At 39.1% G+C, this 16,958-nt stretch overlaps 1 long non-coding RNA gene across 1 annotated transcript in view; it reads right to left on the bottom strand.

Moving 5' to 3' along the window:
* LOC142170549 (uncharacterized) overlaps positions 1–16,958 on the bottom strand; it is a 35,871-nt gene extending 18,913 nt beyond the window's left edge. The window contains exon 1 of the long non-coding RNA XR_012699787.1: positions 16,132–16,958. This is a non-coding gene — a long non-coding RNA (uncharacterized LOC142170549). The remainder of the gene's footprint in view (positions 1–16,131) is intronic.

Below are 16,958 nucleotides of genomic sequence, written 5' to 3'. Positions count from 1 at the left end.
ATTTGTGTATTTGTTTGCTTATACACCGGGTTGTATTCTATGTGTCCCCCAACCCTTCTCTCTCTCCATGTGTGGAACCTGTTTGCCCTAAAATGTTTCTGAAACTGCGTGTTCTATGACTTGCATTCTGATTTCAAAAAATGTTTTTTTCATACTTTTTCTCAAACTGTTTACCACCTTAACTAGTACTGGTTTCAAAAAAATCTTTTCACTCCTAAGGCCCTCTTGCTACTATTTACCAAAACTCTTTCAAATCATGTCAAGCACTCTCACTTATTCTTAGGTTAAGTTCTGCCCATCTGGTATGTATATTGCTTAGAGGTCCCTGAGATCTCTCTGAACTCTGGCATATCAGGGTTGGCACTTCCACACTGCATACAATCAATCTTTATTTGAGGAAAGTCTGGGTGTGAGCATTGCCCGATATCCTTGAGGTCCTTAGGGAACTCGAACACACTTGGACATGAAATTGGGCTATGGAATCTTGGGCATTTTAGACTAGTGAAGGCTTGGTACACCAGGATATGCTTTGGGCCTATTTCAGGCTCCCTATAGCTTAATGTATATTTATATTTATGTAATATATTCAATCCTTTGTCTGTAATAATTATTGTAAACAAATACTGGGGTGACTATTGAAAGGGATGGTAGTTGTATATTGTGGGTAAAGTTGGGTAGATAACATGTCTATAGGGTTCATTTGGTTCAAATGTGTTTATTAGATAATATGCCTATAGGATTTGCTTTGGCTCAAATAAATTCTACTTGCTTTACTTTACAAAATTAGAAGTCATGCATATAGGATCTAAATCAGCTTTAATTATAGAAATCATACCTATAGGATCTAAATCAGTTTTAGTTAGGCCTAAAAATCAGTTTAACTCATGCTTGTAGATTTTGAATCAATTTAATTAACTAACCTACTAATCTCTTCAATGCTGTGTTAATTAATATCACTAGAAAGCATGCCTATAGGATCTTAATTGTCCGTTTAAAATCGTTTACTATTTTAGTGCATTCTTGATCAATGATTAGATACCATGCTCATAGGACATCGTTATTACATGCCTAGGCAAGCCTGTAGGGCGACTAAAATTCTACAAACTGTAAAACTACGCCTTATTATTTGTGACTGCTCATATTCAACATGTTAAAATCAGTAAGCAAACGGATTAAATTATTTTACACTTTGGTTTTAACTCAATACTGCATATTCTCTGCTCACCTAGATATCATGTTCTAGGGCTTCTTTTAAATACCTAAAACTGTGTTTAAGACGTTCACTTGCTTGCTCTGTTTGTGGAGGTAAAACTTGAGCCTTTAATTGTTCCATCTTTGTTCCAGACCTAATTGTTTTTGGTTGTCGCCTAGAATTTTCTCCTTTAAGTACCTTAGGATAGTCTAGAACTACCCAAATTAGAGGTGCTAAATACCTTAGGACCATAATGAAGGGACGGGTAGTGCATGCACAAGATATCTTTTAAGGTTGCTAGAATGCTTTAGGCTATGACCAAGGGGAGGGAATTGGGTAGTAAAGATATGATGACTGCACGCTAATGCCACGTGTAGCCCATCATTGAAAAGTGATTACCGGGCACTGCATGGGTGTGATCCTGTAGGCTAACCAACCTAGGACCCCTCTTTTCCAATTCCTATGTGTTTTAAATGAACTTCCTTTTCTTTACGTGTATATATATATATATGCAAGTTGTTCAAACCTCTCCCTTCCTTCCATTACCTGAATCATACATGTATTTAAAATGTGAAAACATGCCTTTATTTGCAAATAATTGTTGAAATTGTTTACTTATAAAATGACTAATTCACATAGTTTAAGTTCGCCCAGGACCCACCGCTGTGGATCGCGAGGGATGCCTAACACCTTCCCCTCAAGGTTATTTCGAGCCCTTACCCTAATATCTGGTAATGCAAACTAGTTCATGAGTTAGTCGCTCTAGGTGTCCTAACGCACCGTAATCCGTTAGGTGGCGACTCTTCAAATGCCCAATTCCTAAAAGGAAACGAGTTGTTCCCCCATGAATGTCGAAACCCAGACTTCCTCGTCAAAAGGGAAAAAGGAGGCACGACACCAAGAGTCATTACAAAGCCATCAAATAACGTACAAACTCCTTGGCACATACTTACAGGTGATCCCACATCACCCTAATCCATATAAGCCCGACAACTCAACATAGTTGAAGATCCTTACTTTAACCTTAGCACATAAACCTTGGAGTCAAATTCCCAGTATCAGGAATCCATTACAAGACCCGATTCTCAAATCTAAATGTTGTACAAGTCTGAACGCGCCAAATCAAGCCATACTCATAACCCAAATGTTAATCACATGATAAACCATATACTAAGATACTCATAGCAGTAACTTCCGACCATAATAGCTACTCAATGATAAGCCCGGTGCCGGTAACAAACCTCATATCAAATAAAATCTTATTCTAAACCTTCATGTACTGTCAATGATGGATGAAACACGCATAAATTCATAACCACTCATCAGATCAATAAGTCATGGATATGTCTCATCCGACAAGAACCATAACCAAAAATCTAAGCTGGCTAGTGATATTATCCTTCAAAACATACCTTAATCAAGTCCGATAACAATCATTCCAGATCAAATAACCTCATACCATCTAGTACAAACTGCTCTAATAACATGGCGCAACGATCCTATTTAGAGCCACATACCATGCAATTCTTGCACCAAACAAGCAATAACTAGGATGTACCCAAATGATGAAAAGAGAATCAAATGACAGAACTGTCTCGCGGCTTGGCAGATACAACTACGAAGTGTAATGCTATGAACCCATTTCACAAAGAGGAACAAGACACACGAAATGAGCACAAAGGATCATATCCCAACATAACCCCTCTATGATGGGTGACACGAATCAAACTCCAGTTTATATGGAATACCTCGAGGCATGAGTCTGACAATCAATAACTATATGTGTAATATTCAACAAGCACACTATAACGACCCCATCGATCATTCTAATAATTAGCATTCTGTTTGTTGGCTTAAGGTCTCGAGTAGCTTCATATCGTGTATTATGACTTGCGTGTGTGGTTGTGTTTGATTTTGTAATGATTCAGGATTGATTTGGGAGAATGATTCTTATTTTAGAAGCTTAAGTGGTAAGAATTGACAAGAGGTTGGCTTTTGTGTAGACGACTCTGGAATGGTATTTTGATGATTCCAATAGCTTCATGTGGTGACTTTGGACTTAGTCATATGCATGGATTTGCGTTTGGAGGTCTGTATGTTGATTTGATGCATTTTCTCGAAAGTTGGAAAGTTAAAGGTTTGGAAGGTTGAAGGTTTGACCGGGAGTTGACTTTGTTAATATCAAGTTTGGATTGTGTTCCTAGGAATTATTATAGCTCTGTTATGTCATTTAGGACTTGCATACAAAATTTGAGTCCATTCCGGGTTGGTTTGATATGATTCGGTGTGAGTTGTAGAAGTTGAAAGTTCATTAGGCTTAAATTGAGGTGTGATCCATAGTTTTGATGTTGTTTGTCGTGATTTGAGGCCTCGAGCAGGTCCACGTTATATTATTGAAATTGTTGATATGTTCGGGCGAGGTTCCAGGGGCCTCGAGTGTGTTTTAGATGGGCTACAGGCCATTTCTTTATGTTTTAGAGTTTCTCGTTTCTGATGTTTTGCAGTTTATTGTGTTCGCATGAGGACGAACCCGATCGCGAAGTGTTTCTATGGTGGCAGAGGTTTTACTCATCGCATTGGCGAGTTGGTCATCGTGTTCGCGAAGCCTGTGGGAAGATGATCATCGCGTTTCTTATGTCGTGATCACATAGAGATAGAGCTAGAGGGATGCCATAGATTGGGCATTGTGGTCTGGTGAACACGACCGCATTCGTGTTGGGTAGTTTAGCTGATGGGCTGCGTTCACAGGCTACTAAACGCCTTCGCGTAGAGGTAATTTTGTTAGCTTGTGTTTTGTGTTTTGTGTTTCGCGATCGCGTAAGAGGTATACCTGGACAGAGTTGTAAGTACTCTATTTTGGGGGCTTTTGTTATTTTATCACTTTTTGGGTTAGAGAGCTCGGTTTTGGGCGATTTTGGAGGGGATTTTCATGCTTTGGATTAGGGTAAGTCTTGACCCGTATTTAATTATATTTCATGATTCCATATTCGTTTTGTCATTAAATTAGTTATTTGAATTGGAAAAATTCGGGATTTTTGTAAAAACATTCTAAAATGTAAAATGATAATTTGAAGCTCGATTTGATGTTCGAATTGGATAATTTTGGTATGGTTGGACTCATATCGAAATGGGTGTTCAGATTTTTTGAGTTTTGTCGGGTTACATGGTGTGGGCTCGGGGTTGACTTTTTGATTTTCATTAAAGATCGAAGCTTTATTATCCGAAATTGTTTCCTATGACTTTTATTTATGATATTAATTTATTTTGGCTAGATTCGAGCTGTGCAGAGGTTGTTTCACACAAGAAGGTCATTTTAGAGTATTGATTTAGCTTCCTTGAGGTAAGTATCGTGCCTAACTTTGTGGGAGGGAACTACCCCTTAGGATTTGGGTTGATTGTATTATTTGAATTATGTGAAAGACATGTACGCGAGGTGATGAGTGCGTACTTGGGCTTATATGTGGAAATTGACCGATTTAGACTTTTAGTCTTCTTTCATGTATTTATTTGAAATTGTTAGCACATGTTATATCTTTTATTTCTCATCTATTTATTCGAAATTGTTAGCACATCTTAGGCTATGCGTTGTGGTAATCTTAGCACATATGAATTTGTTTTGTGAGTTGATTGTTGTTATGCGGAGCATAAGGGGGCAATCTCACTGTTGTCGTTATGTGAAGCATAAGTCAAATCTCACTATTGATGATTCTGCAGAGTGATACAGGTGACAAATGATATTGTCAGGATGGAGTGATATGGGTGGCTATTAGAGTGATACGGGTGGCTATCAGAGTGATACGTGTGGCTATCAGAGTGATACAGGTTGCTATTATGTTAAATGTTTGGGCGGAGCAATAAGGATGGATATTATGATTTTATTATTACGGAGAGATAAGGGTGGCTATGTCAGGGATGATATGTGATGCCCTCTGGTCATTATGTCGATGATATTAGTGTGATGGTTTGATTTTCCTAGTGTTTGTCATGCACCTTATGTGTATTGTTGTGTTGCTTTCAGTGAGATACTCGATCTCTTTGATATTACTTTTTGACTTGTAATGTAACAGTAAACTCACACACGCATACATTGTAGCATTCCACTTATACCATTTCTAGAGTAAGAGACTTGACATTCATTGATCATGCCCACATGTTCTTGTATTATCTGCTTCTATTATGATAATGAGCCTATGATCATGTCAGGCTGATTGTGATAGCGAGCCTGTGACCATGCAGTACAGATTTTTGGTATTGATCCTGTGACCACACCGGGTGAATTGTGATTGTAAGCCCGTAATCATGCCAGGCGGATCAAGATATTGACATGTGAGTTGTCTGTGTGGTTATGATAAATAATATGGGCACAATGTGTTGTGAGTATATGATTTGTGGTTTGAGACTCGTGACTTGCGTTTATGAGATAAGGTATCTCAGAGTAATTCAGTTGTGAAACTTATGTTAGAACAATTTCAGTATTCGATTGTCATTGTTTTCCTTAAAAATGGTCGCACTGGTACTTAAACGTGTTCGGATTACTTTACGGTTATATCACATGTTTATTCCTTGTTGTCATTTACTACTTATTGCTTCCATTATTAGCTTTATACTTATTTACTGCACAGGGTATTATGACTAGTAGGTGTCTTGACTTGTACCTCATCACCACTCCATCGAGGTTAGTTTTGACACTTACTGGGTACCGACTGTGGTGTACTCATGCTACACTTCTTCATATTTTGTGCAAATCCAGGTATTGGAGATATCAGACTCAGGCATAGTTAGCTTCTTAATCGCAAGGATTCAAGGTAGAGTTGCTTGATCCTCGCAGTCCCATGGATTCCTTTCCCTTTTTATTATATTGTCAATTTGTTATTGGAACAGTATTGTATTTTCTATTCCTATGTATTCATCTAGAGTTTGTGACTATATTACCTAGTCTTCATAGGTTGTTGTGATTATTATAGTGTATGCTTGTTTCACCTTTATTTCGGTATTTATATTAAACTCTATTTTAAAAAATCATTGTTAAACTAGCTTAATTATTGCACATAATCCGCTTACCTAGTCTTAGAGACCAGGTTCCATCGTGACGCCTAAGGCGGGATTTTGGGTCGTGACAAGTTGGTATTGGATATCTAGGTTCATAGGTTCTACGAGTCACGAGCAAGTTTAGCAGAGTCTTGCGGATCCGTACAGAGGCGTCTATACTTTTCTTCGAGAGGCTATGGAATTATTAGAAAAATCCCACTTCTTTCATTCATATCGTGATTACTTTACGGTTATATCATATGTTTATTCGTTATTGTCATTTATTGCTTATTGCTTCCATTATTAGCTTTATACTTATTTATTGCACGGGTTCTTATGACTAGTAGGTATCTTGACTTGTACATCGTCACTACTCCACCGAGGTTAGTTTTGATACTTACTGGGTACCGATCGTAGTATACTCATGCTACACTTCTGTATATTTTTGTGCAAATCCAGGTATTGGAAATATCCGACTCAGGCATAGTTAGCTTCTTGATTGTGAGGACTCAAGGTAGAGTTGATTGGTCATCGCAGTCCCTTGGAGTCCATTCCCTTTTAATTGTACTATCAATTTGTTATTGGAACAGCATTGTATTTTCTATTACTATGTATTCATCTAGAGTTCGTGACTCTATATTACCTAGTCTTGGTAGGTTGTTGTGATTATTGCCATGTATGCTTGTTTCACCTTTATTTTGGTATTTATATTAAACTTTATTTTAAAATATCTTTGTTAAACTGGCTTAATTATTGTAAGTAATCTACTTACCTAGTCTTAGAGACTAGGTTCCATCATGATGCCTAAGGCGGAATTTTAGGTCGTGATAAGTTGGTGTTAGAGCTCTAGGTTCATAGATTCTAGCAGTCACGAGAAAGTTTAGTAGAGTCTTGCGGATCGGTACGGAGGTGTCTATACTTTTTTTCGAGAGGCTATGGAATTATTAGGAAAATCCCACTTCTTTCATTCATATCGTGCGAGTTTGTTTATTTTGGAGTTTGAGCATTTAAATCTCTATTCTCTCACAGATGGTGAGGACACGCACTACTGGATTAGCCAAGCAAACATCCACACCCCTACTAGAGCCGCGAGAGGCCAGGGCCATGGTAGAGGACGAGGAGGGGCATGTGCCGCAGCTAGAGCACCTGCTATAGTAGCAGTTGAGGAGCCACCAGTAGCTCCAATTATGGGACAAGCACCAGAGTCGTCTGTTGTTATTCTCGTACTTCAGGAGACTTTAACATAGTTCCTGAGCATGTTTTGTATATTGACATAGGAGGGATTGATCTCTATTGCGTCTGCTACTTCACAGATTGGGGGAGGAGCTCAGACTCCTGCCGTCCGTACTCCAAAGCAGCTGGCTCATATTGGCCATACTCTGGGTGTGGTGCCAGTATAGCCTGTTATTTTGGTTCAGCCTGAGGTTAGGTCGAGGGCATCAAAGGAGGAGTAGAAGAGTTTAAGAAGTTCAAGAAGTATGGTCCACTTACTTTTAGTGGCACAACTATCGAGGATGTAGGGGGTTTTCTAGAGAAGTGTTACTGTATTCTCTACACGATGGGTATTGTGGAGGTGAATGGAGTTGTTTTTACTACATTCCAGCTGTCGGGAGCGGCGTATTAGTGGTGGAAGGCTTATGAGAGGGGTAGACCAGCTGATGCAGCAATGTAACAACTCGACCAGTTGTTTTGAGAGTTGTAGCCTCGTTCCCCCATTTAACACTCATTTTTTGCTTTATAGTTGTTATGTGACTTGTCGGGGTAGTCGGTTCAGGTCCAGAGAGATTTTGGAATGAATTGAGACACTTAGTCTCAAGGTTGAAAGCTTAAGTTAAAATGGTTGACCGGATGTTGACTTATGTGTAAACGACCTCGGAATAGAATTTTGATGATTCCAATAGGTCCGTATGGTGATTTTGGACTTAGGAACGTGTGGATTATCATTTGGAGGTCCGTAGTTGAATTAGGCTTGAAATGGCAAAAGTTGGATTTTTGGAAAGTTTGACTGGGAGTGGAATTTTTGATATCGGAATCGGATCCCGATTCTAGAAGTTAGAGCAGGTCTATAATGTCATTTGTGACTTGTACGTAAATTTTGAGGTCAATAGGACGTGATTTGATATGTTTCAGCGTCATTTGTAGAAATTGGAAGTTCAAAATTCAATAGGCTTGAATCTATATATGATTCGTGTTTTTGATGTTGTTTGAGGTGATTTGAGGGTTTGACTAAGTTCTTACCATGTTTTAAGACTTGTTGGTATGTTTGGTTGATGTCCCGGGGGTTCAGGGCGATTCCGGATGATTAACGGATCAAAAGTTGAAGTTGAGTGATTGCTGAAGGTGAACTCTGCTTGTCTAATCGCACTTGTGGAGCTTTGTTCGTAGGTGAAAGCTGAGGAGCACAGATGCGGCTAGGCTTGGGAAGGACTGTGGTCGCAGGTGCGAAGATTTTTTCGCACCTACATAGTCGCAGTAGCAGAGTGATGGGCGCAAAATTGGACGTTTGTGCAGGTGCGATGGGTAGTTCCGCACCTATGGTTGCATAGATGCGGGGGAGAGGACCGCAGAAGCAGAAATTTGGTCTCTTCTGTGACACCGCAGATGTGGTTAAGTGTCCGCATAAGCGGAAGTGCTGGACAGAAAATTAAATACAAGAGTTTACGAATTTGGCTTCATTTGAAACATTTTGAGCTCGGGTTTACAAATTTTCGAGAGGATTTTCGAGGGGATTCTTGAGGTAAGTCCCTTGTGCTCTTTTTTGATCAATAATCTTGTTTCCCCATTGATTTTCCCACGTAGTTGGTGTGTATTTAAGGTGTAAACGAGGGGCGTGAGCCTAGGGATATGGAGATTTAGATGACGATTTGGTGTCAGATTTTGATAAATTTGGTATTGTTAGACTCGTGATTGAATGAGCTTTTATGTTTTGTGACTTTTGTCAGATTTTGAGACATGGTACCGGGGGCCGGTTTTAAGTTTAATAACTTCTTATTGTTTTGTGGAATTGATTCCTTTATCCCGTGTTGATTGTATTGTACTATTTGTGGTAAGATTCGAGACATTTTGAGGCCAATTTGTGAGCAAAATGTGTGTTAGAGTAGAGTTTTGCTTGGATTGAGGTAAGTAACAGTTCTAAATTTGGTTCTGAGGGTATGAAACCCCGTATTATGTGTCTTGTGGCAGGTTTGGAGGTGATGCACATACTAGGTGACGAGCGTGTGGGCCTGCAATGTAGGAATTGTGACTTGGTCCATTTTGTGGAACCATGAAGTTGAATAACTTGTTATTAGTTGTATGCTCTCCATGTGTTATAGAAATTTTACTGCAAATCATATTAGAAATCATGTTTAGGCTATATGTTGGAACTATAGGGACCAATAGATGTCGTGTACTTGTTGAATAATTTGCTAATTGTTGTCTTGTACTCAGTCACAGTTTTACTTGCGTATCATATCTCAGTCTCTTTTGTTCCTTGTTGATACATTACATCATTTATGTTTGGGCTGATTTTTATAATTTTTGGGAGCCCATGAGACTGGAGAGGTTGGTGACTGAGTTAGGGCCTGAATGCCGAGCTGCTTATCATGGTTTCTGAGAGCCCGAGAGACTGGAGAAGTTGATGACTGAGTAAGGCCGAGGGCTTAATTGTGAGGATATTTATGGATCGGGCTGCACGCCGCAACATGTTCATTGATTTATGCCATGATTGGCTTGATATAGCGCTTGGGTTGAATGAGCCCCTCCGGAGTCTGTACACACCCCCAGTGAGCGCAAGTACCTACTGAGTGCGAGTGCCGAGTACCGAGTGCTGAGCTATTGAGAAAGACTGAGTGACTGTTGCGTTGAGAGGATGCTTTTGATTTTATTATTGTTGCACTTAGCTTCCATATAACACCGTCTTGAAGTTTTCTGAAAGATATTATGTTCTGTTTTACTTGAACTTGACATGAGGTAACTGATTTGACCTAAAATTGTCGAACATGAAAGCATGCCTATTTTCCTATGTTGAAATTACTGAAATTGAACCATAATTGCAGAACTCGTCACTACTTTTAGTTCTTTATTTAGTCCAGTTACTTACTGAGTTGGTTGTTCTCACGCTACACCCTGCACTTCGTGTGCATATCCAGGTGTTTTCGGACAAGGTGGGTGTTGATTTCATCGCACAGTTGATCTTCTGGGAGATTCCAAGGTAGCTGCCCGGCGCTTTGCAGACCTTGTTTCTCTTTCCCTATCCTTTCCTCTTACTGTATTTAGTTTTGGACTATGTTAGACAGTATTTTCTAGACTTGTGATCATGTTGGTCAGATTGTGATAGTGAGTCTGTGACCATGTCAGGCGGATTTTTGGTATTGACCATGTGACCACTTAGGGCAGATTATGATTGTGAGACCGTAATCATTCTATGTAACAACCCGGCCGGTGGTTTCATGAGTTACCGCTCCATTTTCCCCATTTATACTTCTTTATGTGTTGTTCAGCTATATTTCATCCTATCGTGTTGGTTAGTTTGGGTTCGGAGTAGATTTGTAGAGGAATAAGACACTTAGTCTCTTTTGAGTAAGCTTAAGATGGAAATGTTAACCGAATGTTGACTTATGTAGAGAAGGTCTCGGATGTGAATTCTGATGATTCAGATAGCTTCATTAGGTGATTTGGGTCTTAGGAGCGTGATCAGAATGTATTTTGGAGGTCTGTGGTAGATTTAGGCTTGAATTGGCGAAATTGAAATTTTGGCATTTTCCGGTCGGCTGTGAAAATTTTTATATCAGGGTCGGAATGGCATTCCAAAAATTGGAGTAGGTCTGTTGTGTCATTTGTGATGTGTGTACAAAATTTCAGGTCATTCGAATGAGGTTTGATAGGTTTTTGGATCGGTTGCGGAATTTGAAAGTATGGAATCCTTAGGCTTGAATCCGAGCATGATTTGATGTTTTTATGTTGTTTTGAGTGTTCCTAAAGTTGGAATAAGTTTGAATGATGATATGGGACTTGTTGGCGTGTTTGGTTGAGTTCCCGAGGGCCTCGGGATGGATTTGGGTGATTGACAGAAGGTTGGAGTGGATTTGGAGTTGCAGAAATTTTTCTATTTCTGTTGTTTCCGCACCTGCGGATTGGGGACCGTAGGTGTGAGGATCACATAAGCGGGAAGAGACCGCAGATGCATTTTTTGGCATCGCAGAAGCGGAAGGCGAGTCGCACCTGCGAGCCCGCAGGTGCGGTGGTTTGATCGCAGGTGCGGATGGGGGATTTTAAATGAAAATCCGCAGAAGCGGAGATTTGTCCGCAGGTGCGGACCGCAGATGCGACATTGGTACCGCATGTGCAGTTTTTGCTGGGTAGAAAGTATAAATAGAGGCCTTCGCTTTGGTCATTTTTCCACCTTTTGTGTTCGGACTTGGAGCTTTTTGGAGGGTTGTGAAGGGGGGGATCAAGGGGGTTTTCATTGAGGTAAGTTTCTTGAACCTAAAACTCGATTCTATGGTGATTTTCAGTTGATTAAGCATGAAATTTGTGGGATTTAATGGGGGAAATTGAGAAATTACGGCTTGAAATTGGAGAGTTTAAATTGGTGATTTGAGGGGTCATTTGAGGTCCGATTTTGATGTTCTTGGTATGTACTCGCGGGAGGATAAGGATTATGGTGATGTGATTTTTATCAAATTCTGAGACGTGGGCTCGGGGGTCGGGTTTGGCCAATTATGGGATTTTTGAATTAATTTGATAATTTTCGTATGGGTTTTATTCCTTTAGCGTATATTGATGATAATATACTGATTTTGGTTAGATTCAGGGAATTTGGAGGCCGAATTGAGAGGCAAGGCATCGCGGGCTAGAGTTTTGGCTTGGCTTAAGGTAAGTAATGCTTCCAAACTTAGTTCAAAGGGTTCGAAACCCCGAACTATGTGTTCTATGATTACTATTGAGGTGACACAAATGCCAAGTGACGGGCGTGTGGGCGTGCACCGTGAGAATTGCAGTCTGGATCATTCCATGGCACCACTTAGTGACTCTTTCTTGCTGATATTTGTATTGTGATTGTGTGATTAAGTTAATGAGCTGTAAATCATGCTAATTATCATGTTAAGGCTTTACGTCGATACTGTTGAGACCCGAGAGGTCGTTTCTTGCTGTCATATCATTATCTTCATAGATATTCTATACTCAGTCCTGTTTATACATATTATATCATGCCTCAGTCTCGATTATTGTTATTTGGCACATCATATCATTGTTCGGGCTAGTATCATGACATTTTGAACCCGTGTGTGTGAGACTGGAGAGTGATGATTGAGTGAGGCCGAGAGCCTGATATTGAGTAACAGTATGGGATCGGGCTGCACACCACAACGGGATATTGATTATGCCTTTGTTGTCTTGTTATAGCGCTTGGGCTGAAAGGAGCCTCTCTGGAGTCTTTACACACCCATTGAGCGTGGTTGACGCTATTGAGGGATGGATCTTCCCTGGACATGGATCTTGTCCAAAATATTTATACCTGGAGATAGATCTTCTCCATAGGGCTGGAATGGCCTTCCTCGGTTCTAGATGACTGCGGTCAGTGATGTGTATATATATTCCAGGATGGATCTTCCTTGGGCGGGATGGCCATATACAGTACCGAGTGATTGAGCATTTATGAGTGGAGGTACACGGTACATTTTTCATGCTTTCTGTGCATTGGTACATAGAGATTTGCTAAGCTTTATACTCCGTACTGTTCAAATTATATTCATTTACTGTTGAATTTTATACTTGAACTGCAAGCATGCCTACTTTTCTGTACAGTTTAATTGTATTACCTATTGAGGTTTGGATCATCACTACCTGGCAATCTATAGTTTGGACTTGTTATTTACCGAGTTAGTGTACTCACGTTACCCCCTGCACCTTATGTGCAGATCAAGGTATCTTAGGACACGGTAGCGGCTGTTGACTATTCCGGTTGAGGACTTTATGGAGATAGCGAGGTATCGGCTTGGCAATTCGCAGTTCCTCTTTTCTCCTTCTCTATCTTCCTATTAGTACTTTGTTTCTATTTTCAGACTATTTGGTCTTGTCTTATTTCGGAACTATTGTAGCATGGCTCATGACTTAGTGACACCTGAGGTCGGGCTTGTATTTTCCGCTTTGTTTTATTTTTACTTTGTATCTTTTTATCATATTTCAGTTGAAAAATGGTGTTACTTAAGTTCTAAATGAAATATGGATTCTTTTAAAAATAGGTTGGATGTCCTAGTTTCACGATAGGTGCCATCACGACCGCGTCGGTTTTGGGGTTGTGACATTCCGAGTGAATTGAGATATTGGCACGTGAGTTGTCCACACGGTAGTGATTAATAATGTGGGAACAAGGTGTTGTGAGCATATGATTTGTTGTTTGAGACTCGTGACTTGTGTTAATGAGATGACGTATCTCGGAGTAATTTTGTTGTGAAACTTGTGTTAGAATGGTTTCAGTATTTGGCTATCATTGTTTTTCCTTAAATGATTGCACTGGTACTTAATAGTGTTCAGATTACATTACGGTTATTTCACATGTTTATCCCTTGTTGTCATTTGCTGCTTATTGCTTGCATTATTAGCTTTATACTTATTTACTGCATAAGTTATTATGATTAGTAGGTGTCTTGACTTGTACCTCGTCACTACTCCATCGAGGTTAGTCTTGATACTTACTGGGTACCGGCTGTGGTGTATTCATACTACACTTCTGCATATTTTTGTGTAGATCCAGGTATTGTAGATATCATACTCAGGCAGAGTTAGCTTCTTAATCGCGAGGATTCAAGGTAGATCTACTTGGTCGTCGCAGTCCCTTGGAGTCCTTTCCCTTTTTGTTGTACTATCGATTTGTTGTCCAAACAATATTGTATTTTGTTTTGAGACATTCCTATTTATTCATCTAGAGTTTGTGACTTTATATTACCTAGTCTTGGGAGGTTTTTGTGATTATTGCCGCGTAGGCTTGTGTTACCTTTTTTCGGTATTTATATTAAACTTTGTTTTAAAATATCATTGTTAAACTAGCTTAATCATTGTAAGTAATCGGCTTACCTAATTTTACAGACTAGGTGTTATCACGATGCCTAAGCCGGGATTTTAGGTCGTGACACACTTGAGGTGCATGACCATAATCATTGAGAAAGGGATATCACTATATATATATACCACAAATAAGAAGACCATAACCAAGACGCAATCAACCATTCAGCACTCCAGGAGGTATCTCGCTCGAATTCCTCCACAAAGCCCAAACAATACCGCATCATATGTAAATAGTCAACAGTCTCACAATCCATCGTGGCGTAGAAAAGTAACACATAAAACACATCAGAACACGAATAAGGTCAACTCTAACCGATTACAGTACCCGCTACGATAGCTCTGCTGAGTAAACAAATCCGACCCGATGTAGAATACACATCCTCACTAGGCCTATCAGTGGCCTCCAAATCAATTCCAATTGTTCCCAAAATAGATAGATAAACTCCGAAAACCCGTAATAACCTATCCATATCAATACGATCAGCCGCCAACCTCTTTACATACCTTTACCATTCACAAACCTGGAACAATCTGCATCCGAGGACCTTCTAATTCTTTAAATCCTTAGAATACCAGAATCTCTATATCTGATACCTGTCACACCTCCTTTTTCGCTACACCCCGGAAGGGAGTATAAGGGAGTTTTTTCCAATTTAAGTGACAATCGAAACGGGATTATTTTATTAAAAATTCAGAGTTTCCACTTGGGATAATTTATGATTTCCCAAGTCACCGATTCAAATCCCGAATCGAGGAAAGATTGACTATATTTTACAGTCCGGGAACACAGAAAATCCGGGTAAGGAATTCTGTTAACCCGGGAGAAGGTGTTAGGCATTCCCGAGTTCTGTGGTTCTAGCACGGTCGCTCAACTGTTATAATTGGCCTATTATCTTATTTTAATACATGTTTTAACCTATGGTACAATTTTAACTCTTATACCCGCTTTTTTTAATTATCACTTTTTAGGAAAGATTCAACGTCATATAAAACACATCTTGAACCACGTCACACAAATGCACCCGCGGTTTATGACACATTTCATCTAACGTTGTTGAGATTTGGATTTGAGTCACATAAATGCACACCCGAGTTTAGAGAAGTAATTTTAAATAGCACGCCTAAAGCAACTACGTACTTTCAAGTTTGCGAGGGCCATGGAAAATTCAACTAATGGCATACCTCGATTCTAATTTCAAAGGAATGTACTCAACTAAAGCAAACTATGGATATTCATAATTATTTTTCTAAAGCTAATTTAAGATTATTGCAAAGCCAAGGATTATGGGTTAATTTGAAGAAATTGATAAGTTACTAACTATTATGTGAAGCATTGTAGTTCCTTGAATTTCAACTTTGGAGGAAGTCGAAATATTCCAAGACTAGGCAATTAGTTAATCCCCAAAAGTAACTCATTACTAAATTTGTTTAAATTGCTAATATAGGTGATTTAGCTAAGCAGAAGGAAATTAACTTAACAGAATAACGGCCTTAGCAGAAGTCATATTTCTATACAAAGTCACGTGCTAAATGGGAAGGCTATCTATATCAAAAATCATTTTTGTGCCTATTTACACTCCATGCCTATCTAACACTAATCAGATTCATAACCATATTAAAACATAATCAAACAAAAAAATTTGAACGAGCCGAAAACGACTAACTAACCAACAAACATTCAAGCCTCAAAAATTCGAGTTTTAATTCAAATACATAGTAATACCAAGGATCAACAAAAGAAAGATTTCGAGTAACTTTGAGACCTAAAACATGCTGAATCTATAAAGCCAACTATAAACAAACATAACAACTCAGTTTTATTTAATCCTAACAGGGAATTACAGCTTCAAAGATGTACATACCTAAAAGCAGAACAACCGCAAAGAAATGAACCAAAATAATGGTCGGAGTTCAGCCACCAAACAGTCGATTCAACAGCAGAAATCAACACACAGCTTTGGTCTCGAGTTATAAGTTGCCTTGGATCCCAGAAATTAACTTGACGTACTGAAATTCAACTCATGTGAATGGAAGCAGTGAACGAAGGTAAAGTTGTTGAGTTTTGTGGTAAGAGATAGCTAGTCGAATATGACGAAACTCCGGTGCCGACGCCAAAAAGCTTGAAAACAACTTCGATTGCTCAAGAAATGAAGATTAGAGGTGGATGTAATTTTTCTTCTAAAAAAAACAAAATGAGAATGAGTGAGTGATGAGAGCCCCTGTTTCTCCCTTCCCTATCTTCTCGTTCTTTTCCTCTCCTTTTTGTGCATTTTTGAGTGTGTGTGTTTATATGAAGAAGAAGAAGCTAGCGTCGTTGTACTCTCTAGGGGAAGGGTCTATTCCTCTTATGGATTTTTTGATCTCCCCCTATTTAATGTGAGGGATTTAGGGAATAAAGAGGGAAAATGGTTTATGGGTCAATGGTCTGAGCCTTTAAAATGGACTAGGGATTTAAATCAAATGGGTTGTTCCAAGCTGGCCCAGTCCGATTTTGAGCTACAAAATGGCCCTTGTGCTTTTCTTTGCTTTCTTTTTCTTTTCTTTGATTTTAAAATCCAATTAATTAAAATCCTAAAAATTAAAAATCCTAAATTATCCATAAGTCCTAAATTAAACTAATTAGCTAATTGTAAAAATTATAAACAATACTTAATCCTAAATTAAAAGAGAAAAAATCAATAAAAGTGTA

The sequence above is a fragment of the Nicotiana tabacum genome, chromosome 16, assembly GCF_000715075.1.
Source record: "Nicotiana tabacum cultivar K326 chromosome 16, ASM71507v2, whole genome shotgun sequence".
Classification (NCBI taxonomy): Eukaryota; Viridiplantae; Streptophyta; class Magnoliopsida; order Solanales; family Solanaceae; genus Nicotiana; species Nicotiana tabacum.
This window is presented reverse-complemented; position numbering and strand designations above follow the sequence as displayed.